The sequence below is a fragment of the Bos indicus genome, chromosome 26, assembly GCF_029378745.1.
Source record: "Bos indicus isolate NIAB-ARS_2022 breed Sahiwal x Tharparkar chromosome 26, NIAB-ARS_B.indTharparkar_mat_pri_1.0, whole genome shotgun sequence".
Classification (NCBI taxonomy): Eukaryota; Metazoa; Chordata; class Mammalia; order Artiodactyla; family Bovidae; genus Bos; species Bos indicus.
In genome coordinates this window covers 16,621,184-16,644,143 of record NC_091785.1, presented here as the reverse complement: position 1 = coordinate 16,644,143, position 22,960 = coordinate 16,621,184, and the positions used below count along the sequence as shown (strand labels likewise).

General features: G+C 41.1%; 1 protein-coding gene and 1 pseudogene across 1 annotated transcript in view; one reads left to right on the top strand and one right to left on the bottom strand.

Annotated features, from left to right (window-relative positions):
- Positions 1–13,926: 13,926 nt before the first annotated feature.
- Positions 13,927–17,269, bottom strand: LOC109578982 (multiple coagulation factor deficiency protein 2 homolog pseudogene; annotated as a pseudogene).
- LOC109553150 (cytochrome P450 2C21-like) overlaps positions 16,699–22,960 on the top strand; it is a 92,460-nt gene continuing 86,198 nt past the window's right edge. The window contains exon 1 of the mRNA XM_070780515.1: positions 16,699–16,791. The gene's annotated coding sequence lies outside the window, so the exon portion shown is untranslated. The remainder of the gene's footprint in view (positions 16,792–22,960) is intronic.

Below are 22,960 nucleotides of genomic sequence, written 5' to 3'. Positions count from 1 at the left end.
TTAAAACTCATTCACAAAAAAAAGCTCATTCACTTAAATTTATTTCAATCTTAGCCAGCCTTGACCACATATAAAATTCCTTTCTAAAGATTCTTTTTTTTTTTTTTTTTCCCTCACAGACCTTCTACAGCTTTCTATTTCCCTATTAGTTCATTCCTTATTTTCTTTTCCATTTAGAAATAACAAACTTTAGGATAAATTACCTTTATTTTCCTTAACAAAATGCATCTCCATTCTTTGTATCTTAAAAAAAAAAAAAAAACTTCCTTGGATAAGAAGGTATTTTCCTTATTAATTTAGTAGTTTTAATTACATATACTAACTAGAGTTTTTAACCTTGTAAACAAAGACCATTGCCCACCATTCCTATACTACAAGGATCAAGCCGTTAGCCACTGCAATTGCTGACCTATAAGTATACCCTGAAAGGGATTCAGGATGAAGTAGTCTGTGTTTTGGATATATGGGTCCCTAGATAATTAAGTTGTGTAATCTAAGGAAGAATTTCAAAGACCCCAGAGTCTGGCATTTTCCCATATACACATAGATAAGTGCTAAAAACATTAACTTGATATCTGTTCTTTTTTTTTTTAATATATATTGTGTATTTGACTACATATATTTCCCAACCAAGATATTCATATATATTAATACGTTGGCTCCTCTTTCACCTCTTCAGAGAAGTTCCTCAGAGCTATCTGAGAGTCTGTCTTCCAGGCTCTAGTCTTCAGTAAGACACTGAATAATGCTTACCTCATAGCTCTTAGATTGTTTTTGTTTTTTTTCCTCAGTCGAAATCTTTAAATACCTTAATTTCTAGTGAAAATTAAGAAGTAAGCAATTATGGACTGCCTTTTACATTAGCTTTCTGTAGAACTGAAAACATAAATGCTATTTATAATTTTTTAAAAGTCATATGCTTTCTTATAGAAAAAATTTCAGTGCAGCACTGAACATATTTATTAATAATCCAAAATATCTTTAGTTTTTCTGAAAAGAAGCCTATGTTTAGTAGTCAATATTTCAATATCTTATTTAATTTTGGAATAATCTAGATATTCAATAAATGTTCATTGTTTAATTTAGCAAAACTCTTGATGAAATAAAATTCATATTTTAAGGCAAGACCAGAAAACTTTAAACATAACTTTTTTCTCCACCTCTTTAGACTTCCTTCATCCCTCCTGTATTATGCATCAACCAGACCTTCCAATGGCACAAATACCTGCTTAACCTTAATACTTGCTCAACCTTAAAGATACACTTTTTTTCCTTCTGGCACCAGCCATGTAACTCCTTAGAAGGTATGCACTTTCTCTGTCCTGTAAGTGGTTAGGGCAACACATCACTCACCTTGTACATGAGGATATCTTTGGTGAAATTTATGGACAATGCCAGTGTATCATTTCCCTTAGAGTGATTAGTACTGAAAGCACTGGCTCAGATGATCTGGACGTATGCTGGGCTGCACCTAATGGAAGATCTCAGCTTAGATTCTTACTTATGAATGTCACTAGCTATCTTATTTGTATTCTGCCTTATTTTACAGATTATTGTTTCTTGCATTACCAAATGTGTGACTGAGCTTCTGATAAAAATAATGATGGCTAGGTGACTTGAAACGATTGACCAAATATACAATCCTATAAGATCGATGGCTGTAAGTGTGTAACTTTAGATAGGGCTTCCTGGGTGGCTCAGTGGTAAAGAATCTGCCTGCTGACGCAGGAAACTTGGATTTGATCCCTGGGTTGGAAAGATCCCCTAGAGAAGAAAATGGCAACCCACTTCAGTATTCTTGCCTGGGAAATCCTATGGACAGAGGAGCCTGGAGGGCTACAGTCTATGGGGTCACAAAAGAGTCGGACACAGCTTAGCAATGAAACAACAGCAACAACAACTCTAGATAGGGGAAGAAGCAACCAGAGGGAACCATTTTCTGGACCATAACAGGATAGTAAGATAGGCAGTCCAGAGGCTTTTGGCTACTGTTAACAGAGCCTAGTCAGTTCAGTAATAAATAGCACAGTGAGTAGCCTATCAACAAACTCCTCACCTAACCTGGGAATGAGCATTCCTAGTAAATGTCTCCCAAACCTTCGTAGAAATTCAGACCAAAAGAGATGGGTTGTAAAATAATGTTGTTCACTGTCCAGTTTAACAAATCAAGTCCTAAGCCACTGCAGTCACTGACCCACAATACATTCTGAAAGGAATTCCAGGTGAAGATCAGGATAAGGCACCTTGTGCTCTGGGAAAACTGACAGAACCTGCCCTCAGACAGACATTTCCAGCAGAAAATTTTATGAACTCAGTTTTTTTGCATCTTCTCATACTTAGAAGAGCACTAAAACCATTAACCAAGATATCTGTTCCTTGTGAATAGCAGAAAACTTCTACCAAGACGTGTGCTTGGTTGCCTGTAGCCGTTTGCCACAATCATGCATATGCTGGTCTCCCCTCTTACCTCTTTGGAACAGTCCTGAGAGCTCTAGGAAAGACTGTCACCTGGGTTATAATCCTCATGTTTGCTTGAGTAAAATTTCCATTTCTTTCTTAGATTGACCACTGATTAAGTTTTTCATCAACACTCTAAAGTTTCAAGTTACCAAAAAGGTTTGGAGAAACTAGTTTTTTCTTTATTTTTTTTTAATTGAAGGATAATTGCTTTACAATATTGCATTGGTTTCTGCCATACATCAACATGAATCAGCCATAGGTGTACCTATGTCCTCTCCCTCTTTAAGTAGGCATACCATAAAACATAACTGTTCTTAAAGAGTTCAACTAAAAAGTCCCATCCCATTTATATTTACTTGTTCTCAACAATTATGTTTTGATTGCCCATGAAAACTTTGTGATACAACATTGTAAATCAACTCTATTTCAGTTAAAAAAAAAATAGGAGAGAGAAAAGGGGAGAAAACTCAGACTATCAGTGCCAATAAACAGCCTCTACAAATGGAAAAACAAACCAAAACAAAGAAAATTCGTGAAACATTAAACAGGGTCAACCATCATCCCAAGCTGTTAATTGCTGACAAATGTTGTAACAGAGATAACACAACTTACTTAACTAGTAAACCCAGGTAGAATAAACATTTTATTTTTAATTTGATAACTCTATAGCTGTGTCTATTTAAATCAATAACTTCAAATTTGCTTTTCTTTACTAGAGCTTAATCTTAGGTCATGTGAACTTGAAAAACAATTGGTTAGCTTTTACTACGTTTAGAAATATAATTCATAAGTGCTTACATTTAAGCCGGTTAATTAGAGCTCTCTGTCAGTTAGATTTTCCATGAGGGAGTCTTTTCAGCAGTTTGAACTTTTAAAATGCCCTCTCCTCTCCCTTGCCTATCCCCCCACCTCCAACCCCAGCCTTTTTTGTTTAAGTTACCTGATTGAATTAACTAGGCTCAGGTCCTTGTGGGCTGTATTTACATCTCTGATTTGTAGAGATTTGCAGGACAAATATAGTTGCTTTTAATTCTTCAAAGAACTGAACTATGGGACTTCAGTGGTGGTCCAGTGGTTAGTAGACATGGTCCACTGGTCCGGGAAGATTTCACAGGCTGCAGAGCAACTAAGCCGGTGCACCGCAACTCTGAAGCCCACCTGCCCTAGAGCCCATGCTCGGCAACAAGAGAAGCCGCCACAATGAGATGCTCAAACTCCAACTCGGGAAAGCCTGTGCGCAACAAAGAAGACCCAGAACAGCCATAAAAAAGAAAAAAGAAAAAAGAACTGGATGCCACCAAAATGACATCAAAAGATTGATCTGCTCAACTACATTGTCTTTAATTTGTTTCTTTCTATCAGCAGGAAGATCTCTGACTAAAATGGAAGTAAAACGATTTCTATGTTCTAGAACTTCAGGGTTCAGTGTATCATGCCTTCAGAAAGTTTGAACAAGGCATTTAATAAAGGCCTTCTCTACTGAGCACACAAATCAAACCCAGACAAATTTATACTAGGAGTAAAAGTCTCTGTTATTGCTTCTAATAGCCCCTGAATACTAGCCCCTGTTTTTACTTCACACTGGCCTTAGGTAACTCTATTGCTCCCCTTCAGTATTTTTAAGTAACACTTCCTGAAGGGCATATTTGTGTGCCCTGTTTTATAATGCCAGGCAGGGGAAGCAATTCCCAGGGAGACATAGGTCTGTCTTCACAATGAAGTGAAAGTTGAAGTGAAAGTTGCTCAGTCGTGTCCAACTCTTTGTGACCCCACGGACTGTATAGTCCATGGAATTCTCCAGGCCAGAATACTGGAGTGGGTAGCCTTTCCCTTCTCCAGGGGATCTTCCCAACCCAGGGATCAAATCCAGGTCTCCCGCATTGCAGGCGGATTCTTGACCAGCTGAGCCACAAGGGAAGCCCAATCATCTTAACATAAAGCCTGTTGGAATACACCAATTTTCTTATAAGCTTCGTATCTCAGTTCCATCAGCTCTTAGACCTTTAACTTTAGTCTCCATGAGGATCCCATGAAAAGTCTCGGTCTTAAAAGGAGTTCCAGAAACTTTTCCTTTCTATCCCCCATTTTATCCACTCCTATATAAACAGCTTTGTGGGGTCGAGTCAAGGGACCCAGGCTCTTCAATCTTTAACTTGATTAATTGGTCTAAATAACTGTTGTCCCAAGCAATTGTTGTTAGCCTTCTCAGTGTAATTTTTTCTTCTTTCTCAGTGTAATTTTTTCCTCCTTCTCAGTGTAATTTTTACCTCTTCCAGCTTTTAAAATTTCTCCAAACTGGGGTAAATAAAGAGGACTTGCTTGGGCCCTTTAATGTTGGGGGACGATTGGAGGGGGCTCATTTGACCTATCCAACCTTAGATAGTGCTGTATCAAAGCCTTTGTTTTAATCCCATCAACATCCATTTTATCTTATTTCTTAATAGCCTTCTAAAGATTTCCATCTTGTTTGGAGCAAGTCCCATGATTTTCCCCTTAATAACCCTTCCTATTCTCTTGTTAATTAACCTAACATTAATCAACCAATTTTTTTTTTGTTTGTTTTCTTTGGTGGGGGAGTGAAAGAGCTGGTTTATTTTTTTCACCCATTTCTTTTTATTTTTAATTCTTATTTTATATTGGAGTATAGCTGATTAACAATGTTAATGTTTTCTGTTTTGTATTTTTAGTGTGAGAGAGTCCTTTTATTCTTTTTTTTTATTGGCTACACCACTTGGCTTGTGGGATCTTAGATCGCCAACCAGGAACTGAACCCAGGGCCCTCAGCAGTGAGAGCTTGGAGTGCTAATCATTGGACTGACAGAGGATTGGGCTTCCCTGGTAGCTCAGTTGGTAAAGAATCCGCCCACAATGCAGGAGACCCCAGTTGGATTCCTGGGTTGGAAGGATCCCCTGGAGAAGGGAAAGGCTACCCACTAAAATATTCTGGCCTAGAGAATTCCATAAACTATACAGTCCATGGGGTCGAAAAGAGTCAGACACAACTGAACGACTTTCACTTTCAATGTTTATATTGGCATCTGTAAGACCCATTGAGATGAAGCTGAGACCACAAATTCAAATAGGCTTCCCAAACAGGTTTTTTTTTTTTTTTTTAAACTATAGGCTTTCTTAAAGTAAGCCATTATATTTCTTTGTATTCATTTTTAATTTACTCTTTCCATACGTACCAATTAAACAGCTGTTTATGATTAGAGCTCTCTAAAAATTTACCAATTTAGAAGTTTTTTCCAATTGAAAGGATCCATCATCTGACCATTGACAAAAAGGATCTGAATGATGACTCAAACCAATAAGATGCAAGAGGTGTTCCCACAGGAGAGTGCAAAGGATGAAGCCCTCACAAGATCTGGGAAGTTTATTCCTTCCCTTCTGCTTCCCCCTGCCACCCTCAATAATCTATAAAGTTAAGGCCTTCATACAACCAGATGCAATGAAGGTTGAAATGAAAAAAGTCCTTATAGATCAGGACCCCTTATGACCAACTCCCTGGAAAACAGGCACGCCAGGCAAAACGACTGCTCAGAATCCCAGTCTGTTTGACTGGATGCCAAATGTACACTGCATGAGTACTTTCTGGGTGGAAGAGACCAGAGAGATTTTTCTCACTGGTCAACAAACCAAGCCCTCAAGACACAGAACAGGATGCTTAAGAAGATCAGGTAGAATATTTACATCTCAAAGGCACAGGGAGATAATGCAAGTTCCTCCTAAAAGGACTTTTTCTCCTTTAAGATTAGAGTGTTGAAAAAATGTTTTAAAAAAATGACCAAAATAATCACAGACATTTTTTTGCATGTTTATTTTCTTTGTTTTTAATATAACTTATTTAACTATAAATTTACAGAAGCGAATTTTTGATAACAAATGTTAAAATGTTTTAAACAGCTGACTTGCAACATTCCTGAAAATTACCAGTGGACTCTTGTGAGCTGGTAGGAGATGGCCTTAACAAACCACTGACCCATTCCCAGAAGCCTCTGTATTCTTGCTCCAATCTGGATTGATTGATGTCTACAGTTACTGCAGGGTTATCATATTAGAATTTTCATTTTGATTTTCTTTTTTTAAATTTCTCTTTGCTTTATTATACTCCCTCATCTTGCTGGAGTACATCCTCAAGTAACTCACAAAGAAGTTACCTTTTATATAAGGAGTAAGAAGAAGAACAAAATTTCTGGGTTCTTGTATGCTTGATGATATTCTTATTTTCTTTTTAATTTAATTATTTTTTTTAATTGAAGGATAATTGCTTTACAGAATTTTGTTGTTTTCTGTCAAATCTCAATATGAATCAATCATAGGTATATATATATCTCCTCTGTTTTGAGGCTTCCCTGGTGGCTCAGAGGCTAAAGCGTTTGTCTGCAATGCAGGAGACCCGGATTTGATCCCTGGGTTGGGAAGATCCCCTGGAGAAAGAAATGGCAACCCACTCCAGTATTCTTGCCTGGAGAATCCCACGGACAGAGGAGCCTGGCGGGCTACAGTCCATGGGGTCGCAAAGAGTCGGACACGAATGAGTGACTTCACACACACACCTCTGTTTTGAAACTACCTTCCATCTCCCTCCTTAGCCCACCCCTCTAGGTTGATACAGAACCCCTGTTGGAGTTTCCTGAGTCATACAGCAAATTCCCATTGGCTATCTATTTTACATATGCTAATGTAAATTTTGACAGTTTATTGTCATCCACACAGTCATATTATGATCGACACAGTCAAAGGCTTTGGCATAGTCAATAAAGCAGAAATAGATGTTTTTCTGGAACTCTCTTGCTTTTTCAATGATCCAGCAGATGTTGGCAATTTGATCTCTGGTTCCTGTGCCTTTTCTAAAACCAGCTTGAACATCTGGAAGTTTACGGTTCATGTATTGCTGAAGCCTGGCTTGGAGAATTTTGAGCATTACTTTACTAGCGTGTGATATGAGTGCAATTGTGTGGTAGTTGGAGCATTCTTTGGCATTGCCTTTCTTTGGGATTGGAATGAAAACTGACCTTTTCTAGTACTGTGGCCACTGCTGAGGTTTCCAAATTTGCTGGCATATTGAGTGCAGCACTTTCACAGCATCATCTTTCAGGATTTGAAATAGCTCAGCTGGAATTCCATCACCTCCACTAGCTTTGTTTGTAGTGATGCTTTCTAAGGCCCATTTGACTTCACATTCCAGGATGTCTGGCTCTAGGTCAGTGATCACACCATCGTGATTATCTGGGTCGTGAAGATCTTTTTTGTACAGGTCTTGTGTATTCTTGCCACCTCTTCTTAATATCTTCTGCTTCTGTTAGGTCCATACCATTTCTGTCCTTTATCGAGCCCATCTTTGCATGAAATGTTCCCTTGGTATCTCTGATTTTCTTGAAGAGATCTCTAGTCTTTCCCATTCTGTTGTTTTCCTCTATTTCTTTGCATTGATTGCTGAAGAAGGCTTTCTTATCTCTTCCTGCTATTCTTTGGAACTCTGCATTCAGATGCTTATATCTTTCCTTTTCTCCTTTGCTTTTCGCTTCTCTTCTTTTCACAGCTATTTGTAAGGCCTCCCCACACAGCCATTTTGCTTTTTTGCTTTTCTTGTCCATGGGGATGGTCTTGATCCCTGTCTCCTGTACAGTGTCAGAAACTTCAGTCCATAGTTCATCAGGCACTCTATCAGATCTAGGCCCTTAAATCTATTTCTCACTTCCACTGTATAATCATAAGGGATTTGATTTAGATCATACCTGAATGGTCTAGTGGTTTTTCCCTACTTTCTTCAATTTAAGTCTGAATTTGGTAATAAGGAGTTCATGATCTGAGCCACAGTCAGCTCCCGGTCTTGTTTTTGTTGACTGTATAGAGCTTCTCCATCTTTGGCTGCAAAGAATATAATCAATCTGATTTCAGTGTTAACTGTCTGGTGATGTCCAGGTGTAGAGTCTTCTCTTGTGTTGTTGGAAGAGGGTGTTTGCTATGACCAGTGCATTTTCTTAGCAAAACTCTATTAATCTTTGCCCTGCTTCATTCCATATTCCAAGGCCAAATTTGCCGGTTACTCCAGGGGTTTCTTGACTTCATACTTTTGCCTTCCAGTCCCTTATAATGAAAAGGAGATCTTTTTTGGGTGTTAGTTCTAAAAGGTCTTGTAGGTCTTCATAGAACCGTTCAACTTCAGCTTCTTCAGCGTTACTGGTTGGGGCATAGACTTGGATTACTGTGATATTGAATGGTTTGCCTTGGGAACGAACAGAGAACATTCTGTCGTTTTTGAGATTGCATCCAAGTACTGCATTTCGGACTCTTTTGTTGACCATGATGGCTACTCCATTTCTTCTGAGGGATTCCTGCCTGCAGTAGTAGATATAATGGTCATCTGAGTTAAATTCACCCATTCCAGTCCATTTGAGTTTTCTGATTCCTAGAATGTCGACATTCACTCTTGCCATCTCCTGTTTGACCACTTCCAATTTGCCTTGATTCATGGACCTGACATTCCAGGTTTCTATGCAATATTGCTCTTTACAGCATCAGACCTTGCTTCTATCACCAGTCACATCCACAACTGGGTATTGTTTTTGCTGTGGCTCCATCCCTTCATTCTTTCTGGAGTTATTTCTCCACTGATCTCCAGTAGCATATTGGGCACCTACTGACCTGGGGAGCTCCTCTTTCAGTATCCTATCATTTTGCCTTTTCATACTGTTCATGGGGTTGTCAAAGCAGGAATATTGAAGTGGTTTGCCATTCCCTAAGCTGGTTTTAGAAAAGGCAGATGAACCACAGATCAAATTCCCAACATCTGCTGTATCATTGAAAAAGCAAGAGAGTTCCAGAAAAACATCTATTTCTGCTTTATTGACTATGCCAAAGCCTTTGACTGTGTGGATCACAATAAACTGTGGAAAATTCTGAAAGAGATGGGAATACCAGACCACTTGACCTGCCTCTTGAGAAATTTGTATGCAGGTCAGGAAGCAACAGTTAGAACCTGACATGGAACAACAGACTGGTTCCAAATAGGAAAAGGAGTATATCAAGGCTGTATATTGTCACCCTGCTTATTTAACTTCTTTGCAGAGTACATCATGAGAAACGCTGGACTGGAAGAAACACAAGCTGGAATCAAGATTGCCAGGAGAAATATCAATAACCTTAGATATGCAGATGACACCACCCTTATGGCAGAAAGTGAAGAGGAACTCAAAAACCTCTTGATGAAAGTGAAAGTGGAGAGTGAAAAAGTTGGCTTAAAGCTCAACATTCAGAAAATGAAGATCATGGCATCCGGTCCCATCACTTCATGGGAAATAGATGGGGAAACAGTGGAAACAGTGTCAGACTTTATTTTTGGGGGGCTCCAAAATCACTGCAGATGGTGACTGCAGCCATGAAATTAAAAGACGCTTACTCCTTGGAAGAATAGTTATGACCAACCTAGATAGTATATTCAAAAGCAGAGACATTACTTTGCCAACAAAGGTTCGTCTAGTCAAGGCTATGGTTTTTCCTGTGGTCATGTATGGGTGTAAGAGTTGGACTGTGGAGAAGGCTGAGCGCTGAAGAATTGATGCTTTTGAACTGTGGTGTTGGAGAAGACTCTTGAGAGTCCCTTGGACTGCAAGGAGATCCAACCAGTCCATTCTGAAGGAGATCAGCCCTGGGATTTCTTTGGAAGGAATGATGCTAAAGCTGAAACTCCAGTACTTTGGCCACCTCATGCGAAGAGTTGACTCATTGGAAAAGACTCTGATGCTGGGAGGGATTGGGGGCAGGAGGAGAAGGGGACGACAGAGGATGAGATGGCTGGATGGCATCACTGACTCGATGGACGTGAGTCTGAGTGAACTCCGGGAGTTGGTGATGGACAGGGAGGCCTGGCGTGCTGCGATTCATGGGGTTGCAAAGAGTTGGACACGACTGAGTGACTGAACTGAACTGAATGTAAATTTCCTGTTACTCTTTCCATACATTTCACTCTCTCCTCCCCTCTCCCTATGTCCATAAGTCTATTCTCTATATGTTTTTCCATTGCTGCTCTGTAAATAAAATTCTTCAGTACCATTTTTCTAGATTCCATATATATGTGTTAGAATATGATATTTATCTTTCTCCTTCTGACTTACTTCAGTCTCTATAATAGGTTCTAGTTTTATCCACCTCACTAGAACTGACTCAAATGCATTCCTTTTTATGGTTGAGTAATATTCCATTGTGTATATGTACTGCAATTTCTTTATCCATTCATCTGGCAGTGGACATCTAGGTTGTTTCCAAGTTCTAGCTATTGTAAATAGTGCTGCAATGAACAATGGGATACATGTGTCTTTTTCAATTTTGGTTTCCTCAGGGTATATGCCTAGGAGTGGGATTGCTGGGTCATATGGTGGCATCATCTACTCAATGGACATGAGTTTGAGTAAGCTCCAGGAGTTGGTGATGGACAGGGAAGCCTGGTGTAGTGCAGTCCATGGGGTCACAAAGACTGAGTGACTGAGAGACTGAACTGAACTGAACTGATGGTGGCTTTATTTCTAGCTTTTTAAGGAATCTCCATACTGTCTTCCACAGAGGCTGTATGAATTTACATTCCCACCAACAGTGCAAGAGCATTCCCTTTTCTCCACACCCTCTCCAGCACTTATTGTTTGTAGACTTTTTTATGATGGCCATTCTGACTGGTGTGAGGTGATATCTCACTGTATTTTTGATTTGCATTTCTCTAATAATGAGTGATGCTGAGCATCTTTTCATGTGTTTGTTAGCCATCTGTATGTCTTCTTTGGAAAAATGTCTCTTCAGGTCTTTTTCCCACTTTTTGATTGGGTTGTTTGTTTTCTGGTATTGAGTTTATGAGCTGCTTGTATATTTTGGAAATTAATCCTTTGTCAGTTTCATTTGCTATTATTTTCTCCCATTCTGAAGGTTGTCTTTTCACCTTGCTTAAAGTTGCCTTTGCTGTGCAAAAGCTTTTAAGTTTAATCAGGTCCCACTTGTTTACTTTTGTTTTCATTTCCATTACTCTAGGAGATGAGTCATAGAGGATCTTTGATTTATGTCAAGTGTTCTGCCTATGTTTTTCTCTAAGAGTTTTATAGTTTCTTGTCCTATATTTAGGTGTCTAATCCATTTTGAGTTTATCTTTGTGTATGGTGTTAGGAAGTGTTCTAGTTTCATTCTTTTACATGTAACTGTCCAGTTTTCCCAGCTCCATTTATTGAAGAGGCTGCCTTTGCCCCATTGTATATTCTTGCCTCCTTTGTCAAAAATAAGGTACCCATAGGTGCATGGGTTTATTTCTGGGCTTTCTATCTTGTTTCATTGGTCTATAGTTCTGTTTTTGTGCCAGGACCATACTGTCTTGATGACTGTAGCTTTGTAGTATAATTTGAAGTCAGGAAGGTTGATTCCTCCAGCTCGATTCTTCTTTCTCAAGACTGCTTTGTCTATTTAGGGTCTTTTGTGTTTCCATATGAATTGTGAAATTTTTTGCTCTAGTTCTGAATCAGAGACATTTTCATCAGTGCTTTAGAAATATTGTTGTCTTCTGAGCGGAATCAGTTTCAGTGTTATAAAAAGGAAGTTCAGGGACAGGTGGATAGCAAGGAGAGGATACTGTGGACACTTAGAGGAACTGGGAGGAACAGAAGGAGGGGCCCAGCCTGCATCAGTGGCCTTTTGAAATTTTGATATGTTTTCAAGCAGGTTTTTGTTGGTGTCCTACAAAGAAATTACATTATTATTTCCTCTTTTAGAAGCTAAATGTAATCAAACTAAACATTTCATTCAGTCTATCTGACTTTATAGCTGGCTTTCTCTAGTTGTATATGCAAAAAAAAAAAAAAAAAAAAAAAAACCCACCAAAGGTCAAAAGAACTCTATCTTGGCTAGTTTAGGGTGACATCTCCTTCAGTATAACTTTCCCATGTAAGTAAGTACTTGCAAGTGCAAACTCTGTGTATCATACATGAACCTGGCTGGTGTGTTATTTGAAGGTTGGAGTCCCTTGGACTGCAAGGAGATCAAACCAGTCAGTCTTAAGGAAATCAACCCTGAATATTCACTGGAAGGACTGATGCTGAAGCTGAAACTCCAATACTTTGGCCACCTGATGTGAAGAACTGACTCATTGGAAAAGAGTCTGATGCTGGGAGGGATTGAGGGCAGGAGGAGAAGGGGACGACAGCATGGTGAGATGGCTGGATGGCATCACTGACTCGATGGACGTGAGTCTGAGTGAACTCCGGGAGTTGGTGATGGACAGGGAGGCCTGGCATGCTGCCTTTAGTTCTCACAAATTACAACTTGTTTACATCCAAACCGATCCATCCCTATTGACAAACTGTACCACAACCTGGTAGTTCCTCTTTGGCTCCACTGGGCAGCCTGTCCCTCTTCCTCAGTGAGTGGTGGCTTCTGATAAAGCAGCTGAGACTCAGAGGCAGGAGGTGATCTGGGCCCAGGAAGTCAGGTTGCCCATTTCCCTGGCACAGCCCTAGAGGTGTCTCTAACCTCATAGGAGCATCCAGAGGGTGCAGTGAGGAAGAGAGAGGGACTTGATCCACTTCCCTAACTTTTGCTGAGTCCTGACCCTGTGCCTGGCACTGATCCAGAGCAGGACCCATAATAGTGGACAAGATAGGTCACAGCTTGGCCCTCATGGGGCTTGCTTTGCAGGGGGAGACAGACAATAAGGAAACAAGTATAATTCATGGTAAGAGAGTGAGAAACAACACGGAGAAAGACGGAGCAGAGCAAGGGGAAAAGTGATATGGACGGGTGGACTGTTTTAAGCTGAGGGTCAGGTACCCTCTTTGAGGAGGGACATCTGAGCCTGGGAGCCACAGGGCCATGTGGGGAAGGAGCGTTCAAGGCAGAGGGAGCAGGACGTGCAAAGGCCCTGAGGCTGGTGTGTTCCAGGGACAAGAGAGAAGCGAGTATGCCCAGAGGAAATGAAAAAAGGGAGCGTTGCTGGAGATGCTTTTGAAGAGGAACCCAAGGGCCAGGCCTGTTGTAGACTGTTGCAATAGGTACTGGGTGATGCTGTCCCAATCTGTCTTCACGCAGGACCAAAGGGCTTATTTGCCCAGCTTTTGGATGTGCTGCCAACTGACAGACATCAGCTATCAGCCCTCTTCTTCATTACCCAATGTCATTCCCTTTTCCTGAGTAACACATGCAATGACTGACCAATATCAAGGTGTAAAGTGCCAAGACCCCAATTTTAGGTGACTCTGGAAGCCTGTGATAGCTTCAGAGTTCCCCACACCTTTGTTAAGCTGCATTGCAGCTCATCTGTCTTTCTGCTTGGCCTGACTTCGTCTCCTATCTGCGGTGAGGATCCTAAAAATCCTCCCTAATAAACCTATATAGTAACCCGTGATGATGTATTGGGAGTGGTCCATGAAAGCAGATGCTAAGGTAGGATTTAGAGCTGGCTCACCTGCTGCCCGCCTGGAAATGAGTGCCCTGTCACTGCTGGTATATAGTGCAGGTGCCCTGACACAACAGAGAAGGGCAGTTATTAAGATATTCACCAGTGGAGTATGGGTTTGGCTTATTTGTGGAAAGGAACACACAAGGCATTGGAAAAACATGGGCAACTCTGTAATTGTAAGAACAGTGAAATTGGATGCTTGTTGTTAGGCTTTATTGATTCTTTTGAAAAAAGACAAGAAATAGTGAAATGGTCAGTTCAGTTCAGTTCAGTCACTCAGTCATGTCCTACTCTTTGCGACCCCATGAACTGCAGCACGCCAGGCCTCCCTGTCCATCACCAACTTCCGGAGTCCACCAAAACCCATGTCCATTGTGTCAGTGATGCCATCCAACCATCTCATCCTCTGTCATCCCCTTCTCCTCCTGCCCTCAATCTTTCCCAGCATCAGGGTCTTTTCCAATGAGTCAGCTCTCCACATCAGGTGGCCAAAGTATTGGAGTTTCAGCTTCAGCATCAGTCCTTCCAATGAACACCCAGGACTGATCTCCTTTAGGATGGACTGTTGGATCTCCTTGCAGTCCAAGGGACTCTCAAGAGTCTTCTCCAACACCACAGTTCAAAAGCATCCGTTTTTCGGCCCTCAGCTTTCTTTATAGTCCAAATGGTCAACCACCAATTAAAAGTTAAGCATAGGGTACCTCTCTGGTGGTCCAGTGGCTAAGACTCCATGTTCCCAATCAGGGGGCCTGTGTTCGATCCCTGGTCAGGGAACTAGATCCTACATGCTGCAACTATGACCTGGTGCAGCCAAATAAATAAGTATATAAATAATTTTTTTTTTTTTTTTTAAAGATGCTACAGGCGAAACAGGAGTTAAAAAACCAAGTTGTCCACTTCATTCCTGCCTGGAGTCTGGGGGAAAAGGTGACAAGCCCTCTCTAGGGTTAGAGACTCTTGTTCAAGGCCTGGGGTGAAGGTCAGTCATTGCTGCATAGCCTTGAAGTGGGAGGAAAGACCACAGTGTGGGCTCTTACATACTGATAGCTAAAATAAAAGAATCTAAAGCTGAGCTCTGAAGAATTGATGCTTTTGAACTGTGGTGTTGGAGAAGACTCTTGAGAGTCCCTTGGACTGCAAGGAGATCCAACCAGTCCATCCTAAAGGAGATCATTCCTGGGTGTTCATTTCGAAGGACTGATGTTGAAGCTGAAACTCCAATACTTTGGCCACCTGATGCAGAGTGCTGACTCATTTGAAAAGACCCTGATGCTGGGAAAGATTGAGGGCAGGAGAAGAAGGGGATGACAGAGGATGAGATGGTTGGATGGCATTACTGACACAATGGACATGGGTTTGGCTGGACTCCAGAAGTTGGTGATGGACAGGGAGGCCTGGTGTGCTGCAGTACATGGGGTTGCAAAGAGTTGGACATGACTGAGCAACTGAACTGAACTAACCAATGATAGAATCCTGGGCCCCCTGAAGTAGAAGCAAAGAGTTCTAATGATTGGACTACCAGGGCAGTCCCTGTCCAATCTTATTAAAATGTTTCTTGAATCAAGCCTTTGCCCAATAAGAGATTTAATAGTGCTTGGAGACTACAGTATATCCCATTTCTCCTTTTATTTTTCTTGGTTTCTCTTTCTCACCCTACTGTAACAAACTGCTGCAAGTCTTTATGAAAATATCTGAGCGGTGTTTTGGAACGGAATTATTTGGAGTTACTGAAAGCGTTCCATCACATTATTATGGGTTATATTTGCATATAATGGAGAAGGCAATGGCACCCCGCTCCAGTACTCTTGCTTGGAAGATCCCATGGATGGAGGAGCCTGATAGGCTGCAGTCCGTGGGGTCGCTAAGAGTCAGACACGACAGAGCGACTTCACTTTCACTTTTCACTTTGATGCATTGGAGAAGGAAATGGCAACCCATTCAAGTGTTCTTGCCTGGAGAATCCCAGGGATGGGGGAGTCTGATGGGCTGCTGTCATGGGGTCGCACAGAGTCGGACACGACTGAAGCGGCTTAGCAGCAGCAGCAGCAGCATTTGCATGTAAGGAGGAAAGTTATCACCAAAGCATGCTTACTTCATGATTTGTGAACTGGGTATAGTCGATGTATCTGTCATTGTTTTTTGTCAGTGTCTCTCAAAACACCATGTATTAAGTTGATCAGTTCATATTCTCTTATTGGTGGTACAGTGGTGGCCTCCCAAATCAGAACCTGAGGCCTGATGTGCCCTTCCCTTCCTGGGGCCCACCTATGTGTTCCGTTGAGTCAGGGGCCACTCTGTCGCGGTACCTCTCTGTACCTAGCTGCTGCTATCTCACCAGACTGGCCAGCTCCTGCTGCTCACCCCCTGCACAAGCCAGCAGGCAGGAGCTCTGCTCTGGGGGGCGCCAGCTTGGGGCCACCTCGGACGTCACAGACTGGCTGTTGGGGTCAGAGGTGGGCTGAGCCCACAGCACTCACTGACTCAGACGGTGATCATGCTTGATGGACTAGTCGAGAACCTCTACGTGGCCACCATGGTCTTGGCCGCTTGCATGCCTGGTTCCACCAAGGGCTGGCAGCTGACATTGCTGGAAGGGCCAAGGTACTTCTTTCTACCCGGCTGCTTTCTGGAGCCACCCCTTTCTGCTCCACGTGCAGTGGCAGTGAAGCAGGCACCAGCTCTGGCAGCCCTGCTCATCCATTGGCTCGCACAACAGTGGGCCCCTCCCCCAAGCAAGCAACAGTTAGTGAACAACGTCAACTAACTTCCCAGGTGGCGCTAGTGGTAAAAATCCCGCCTAGAGTACATTGAATTCCTGGGTCAGCAAGATCCCCTGGAGGAGGGGACAGCAACCCACTCCAGTATTCTTGCATGGAGCATACCATGGACAGAAGAATCTGGTAAGTTAGGATCCATGGGGTTGCAAAAGAGTCAGACACAACTGAAATTGACTTAGCACAGCACAGTTACCCTTGGTGGCTTGGCTTAGCCACTGGATGGTGCCAAAGTGGGCCCCCTCCCCCACTTGTAATACAGAAGGAGCCTGAATTTGGACTGAAGGAAGATGGTTTTTTGAGATGCTAGTCTGCCATCTTGGTCTCCTAGCTTTCCAATTAAAGTTATTAATTCTTGTCCCAACAACTGGTTTCCTGATTTATTATCCTGTTGTGCAACCAGCGGAAGGAACTTGGGCTCAATAATAGTGGTACCTGTTTGTTCCTTTCCTTTTTATGGACATGAATGATGGCTGTGGAGAGTTCTAGGCCATCAAGCAAATTTTTGCTATTACAATCATGCATCTTGAAATAATGGAGCTGTAGTTCTTATGGGGACATCTTCTGCTTTTGGTTTGTTGGTGACACCTTCCAGATGCTCCATAAAGCATGCTTGATAGTGCACTCAGTTCTTAATCAGGCCCAGTCTGCCAGGATGGGAGAAGCGGGCCCTGGTTCCTTGAGCCTGGCACCTGCTACACAAAAGTTCCAGGGCAGGCTGCACAGGAAGTGAGTTCTGAGCAGCCGCAGAGGTCTCATGTCAGCGGTACCTCTTTTAGTTAAACCTCTTTAAGCACAGAGAAAACCTCTTATTGGGAATTTGAAACTCTGATCTGTTACTGAATTGGTTGGACCTGCGCCAGTGTCCTAGCACCCAGCAACACCCCTTGTCTTGGCCAGGGAAGTTCTTTTTTCCATAATATTTGCACAGCCAATAATGAAACCGATGCTAAGACTGGAAGGACACAAGCTTTATTCAATGGCCAAGAATGGAGTAGGAACCTGGTTCACAAATCAACTTCTCAACTAGCTTAGGGAGGAGACACCATTTATATAGGAGAGTTGAGGTAAAATAGGGGAACTGGAAGTAGCAGGAGGAATATTCATGACTAATCTGAGAACAGAGGTGTCGTTTGGACAGGAACTGAGGCAATACTCCTTTTCAGTCCTTGTCTGGGCATTTCCAGCTGTTGGCATGGCGATTGTCCATCATCTTAGCGCTGGTGGGTGTGTCACTTAACATATGCTAATATATTACAATGAGCGCACAATAAGGCTCAGGGTCTACTAGAAGGCAAATCTTCCACTATCTTAGGCCTTATTAGTTCTAATCAGTTCTGGTTTATTTCTTCACGGCTTTTCTGAAGATGGCGGGCACAGTGGAGCACTGCAGTGCCCAGGGCCACCTCAAGGGACCACGTGCTCTAGCTGGATGGCAGATGCAGATGATAGTCTTGTCTGGCGTAGGCAGCTGGTGAGTTAGCCCCAGTGCCTTATTTAGTTCCCTGGACACCAGTAAGTGAGCTGAATGTGTTTTCACAACAGTTACAGAATACAGTTCTGTATTCTTACAGAATAATCGTGTGTTAGCTACCTGTGACTATTTTTTGTGGAAATTGTTGGAATGACATTATCATATCCTGATAAGCATAAAACAAGCATATACACAAGATGCATTTACCACCTTTTATGTTAAGATTGTACTTGTATGACCAGACACACGTTTGCATGTTTTTCTCTGTGTATGCCTATGGTGATTTGGTGCCAAATTATAGTGCTTTTGGGGGCTTTCCAAGTGGCTTGGTGGCAAAGAATTCATCTGCCAAGCAAGAGGCACAGGGTTCAATCCCTGGGTCAGGGAGATCCCCTGGAGGAGGAAATGGCAACCCCCTCCAGTATCCTTGCCTGGGAAATCCCCTGGACAGAAAGAGAGCCTGGAGGGCTACAGTCCCTGGAGTTGCAAAAATTGGACAGACTTACTAACTAAACAAGGAATAGTACCTTTCAATGGATTTCATTGTCTAGGTACCAGTCAGGGCAAACCTAATCAAGTGTTTTTTCTTCTTTAAATGAAAATTAATAACATAAATTTATTTGATTACTCGCTAATAAATACCAGGGTATAAATGTATATATTTTAGAATCATTGGTTTCACTTTCTTCATGGTCTATAATTTGGTTCTAGTATCAGGACTGCTTATCTTAAATTCATACTAGATAATGGGTTAAAACTTTAGTGGTAATGTTTTAGCCCCCAAGACCAACTCTAATAACCCATATGGTTCTTGCTCAGGCAAGGATCTGGACTTGACTCACATAGTTGCTCTGATTGTTATGTTGCATTCCAAATTGTCCCTCCTCTTTTTTGAGTTCATTTTTCAATCTAAATGAAGGAAGAGATAGTAAAAATCAGTTTATAGCATATTATTATAACGATACTTTACAGGTGCACTTTTCCAAAAAAGTCTTTAAAAAATTGAAGTATAGTTGATGTACAATATTAGACAAGTTACGAGTGTACAATATAGTGTTTTGCAGTTTTTAAAGGTTATATTCCATTTATTGGGTCTTCCCTGGTGGCTCAGATGGTAAAGTGTCTGCCTACAATGCGAGAGATCCAGGTTCGATCCCTGGGTAAAGAAGATCCTCTGGAGAAGGAAATGGCAACCCACTCCAGTAATCTTGCCTGGAAAATACCATAGATGGAGGAGCCTGGTAGGCTGCAGTCCATGGGGTTGCAAAGAGTTGAACACAACTGAGAGACTTCACTTTCACTCCATTTATAGTTATCATAAGATATTGGCTATATTCCCTGTGTTGTACTGTGTATGCTTGTAGCTTTTTAAAAAATCTACATAATAATTTGTACCTCTTAATCCTGTGCTCCTATATTGCCCTTCTCTGTTTCCCTCTTCTCATTGGTCAGCAATTTCTCTATATTCAAAAAAACCTTTTCTTATTCCTTATAAGTTTGTCTGTAAAAAGAGGAATTAAGCTAAAATTAAGGTCACGTTTTAAACTGTATTAAAGTGTTTAAAATCACTGTGTTCTGGTAATGGGCCTACGTGGCAATATCCTAAAATTTCACAAGATGGCGAGCATTTCCCTTTAAAGCAGAACTGAAAGGCCCTTACTGGAAAGGCAATATGCTTTTTGCTTCATTGAAACAAGAAAACCAGAATGCTTCCTACCCCTCCTTTTCTTACCTATGTTTGTAGTTCAAAAAGACAAAGCAAAACATCTTGTTTTACTTTCTTTTTGTACCAAAGATGAAGATAAAAATAAACTTGCTTTTAGTAATTTCTTCTCATTCTTCCTAGTTTTTCTTCTAGAGCAACAGGCACAACTTTTACTTTCTAACTTGTAATCTTTCAGATGTCTGACTTCATCGTTCTTTTTCTCTCTTTACTCTTCTCCTTTCTAGACCTACCCTCAGTTATTTCAGTTCTCAGCATATAAAAAGGTTTCATAATTCTTAACTCTCCTGTTCTTTCTTATATCAATATTTAATTGCTTCCAGAATTTGCAAACAGCCATGAGTCTTTGGTGATAGATGTAATTGCTTTGTATGAGGAATTAAAAGAGTAGCTTCTTTTAATACTTGCTTTTTTTTTTTTTTTTGGCCTTGCAGATAGCTTTTGGTTACAGAATAGTATAAATATAAGGCAGAATGTGTGAATGGGTATTTGGAAGACCAAAATTAAAAGAGCAAGGATGGATCAGTTAATTGAAGTTTAAAGGAAAGTTGATATGCTTTTATTCACGTTGACTTTTTTGGTGATATGCGACTGTTTTAGTGGATATTTCTTTAGAGTTTAAAAAGTTAATAATTGATCTGAAAGACAGAGTTACAGTATATGCTTTATTGCATTAAAGAAATATTTTTCACTATTTTTAGCTCACCCTTTAATCCTGCTTTTTTTCTCCTGAACTATGTTACCTACAGTGTGGTCTGTTTCCTGTATTTTTCAGAATCATTTTGATTATAAAGATCATTATAAAGTTTTATTAACTTGATAAAGAAATTACTAACTGAAAGAATCAAGATTCTGAGCTTGCCATGAGTACAAATGAGGCCAAGTCATTTTCTTTCTGAGCAATCTTTCATATTCTCATCTTGTCCAAATCTAAATATTATCTAAACCAACCTGTGGCTTCTAGTGTTTTAACACAAAAATCCTGCCCAGAGCTCAGAGGCAACCATATGGAGAAGACCCTGGGGATACTTAATTCTGTTCTTTAATGGTTAAAGAAATTAACTCTTGGAAAGATGAAGCAAATATTTTAAAGTTTTTTGAGAAAACAAGAGTAGGAAATAGGGCTATAACCCATGACTATAGGCCTTCTGTTAATTTTTCCACCCTACTCCAAGGCTCTGCTTTTCTGGTAGCTCAGCTGGTAAAGAATCCACCTGCAATGCAGGAGACCCTGGTTCTATTCCTGGGTTGGGAAGATCTCCTGGAGAAGAGAAGGGCTACCCACTTCAGTATTCCAGGCTGGAGAATTCCATGGACTGTGTAGTCCATGGGGTCTCAAAGAGTTGGACAGGACTGAGCAACTTTCACTTTCACTCCAAGGCTCCATAAAGTATTCTTGGACTTTCAAAGGACTGCCTAGACCAGTCAGTAGTGGCCCAATAACCTTGTTGAAATGCTTCCATTTCCATGAGGTTACCTTCTAAACAACACTTCAGATACTTGATCTTCAAACTACTTAACTGATCTTACCCCAGAGAGCAGGAAGCTCCATCTTAAAACAGAGGACACTTGAGCTTTGGGGAAGGAGAAACTTTGGGGGAAGTGATACTGACTTAGACTGGGTTGGGATGCTCCAGCTGGGACCTTGACAGCCTCCAAGTATGTAGCTAGGTTGGGAAATGCTAAAATGATTGGGTATATTGGAATCAGAGACACATGTCACAATTTTACCCTGTGCTGACCTGACATGCTTTGTACTCTACATAATTAGTAGTTAAGTGATCCAAGAGAAATCACTTATCTACTGTGGTCCATGGTTGCTTCATCTGAGGTTGGAATTCATGACATCTTAGAAAGTTTCCTATTTCTGATATGTCATTCCATTTCCTGAGTCATCTTGTAGAAATAGAAAGAACACTAATTTAGCTATGTGCTCTGTAGAGAGTTGCACAATTTTTATAACCCCTGTTTTAATCTGCTAATTCTGCACTGTAATAATTCCTAACAGCTAATACCTAGATAGCATATTGAAAATTAGAGACATTACTTTGCCAACAAAGGTCCGTCTAGTCAAGGCTATGGTTTTTCCAGTGGTCACGTATGGATGTGAGAGTTGGACTGTGAAGAAAGCTGAGTGCCGAAGAATTGATGCTTTTGAACTGTGGTGTTGGAGAAGACTCTTGAGAGTCCCTTGGACTGCAAGGAGATCCAACCAGTCCATTCTGGAGATCAGCCCTGGGATTTCTTTGGAAGGAATGATACTAAAGCTGAAACTCCAGTACTTTGGCCACCTCATGCGAAGAGTTGACTCATTGGAAAAGACCCTGATGCTGGGAGGGATTGGGGGCAGGAGGAGAAGGGGATGACAGAGGATGAGATGGCTGGATGGCATCACTGACTCGATGGACGTGAGTCTGAGTGAACTCTGGGAGTTGGTGATGGACAGGGAGGCCTGGCGTGCTGTGATTCACGGGGTCACAATGAGTCAGACACGACTGAGTGACTGGACTGAACTGAATATCTCAGGGTTTTGTAACAATTGATTTAAAAAATGAAACAATTGGAGTGAATTAATTATAGACAGCAAAATGATATATGAGTGTAAGAAATGACTGTGCTTTTAATTAGTCTTTTCCCCCCCAAAAAATCCAGTATAGAGAATTATCTTATATGCACAGTAAAAATCTTGCCTCAAGGGTAGAGACCTTGTCAGTATCTACTTTCATAGTCCCAAAGCCTTGTGCAGTGCTTGGTGTAGGTATAAATGTGCTTGATAAGTTTATATAAAAAAATAGATATGTGAGGCTTCTTCTATTAAGCTTACCATATCCAGGGAAGCCATAATAAGTTATTTAGCAATATTGCTGATTCAAATAGTTTTGTCTTGTAGAGAGTTAAATGAATAGAAAAATTCATAGATAGTAACAATCATTGGAACTTCTTTGACTCTTTCTGGTTAAAATGGAACAGGGAAAATGTGAACTGACTTATAAAGTTTATCAGTTAATTCTTTCTGGAGGCATTTAGGTGATTGGGTATGTACTATGTGACAGGCACTTTCAGCAGCTACTGTGTACATGGACTTGCTCCAAGCATCA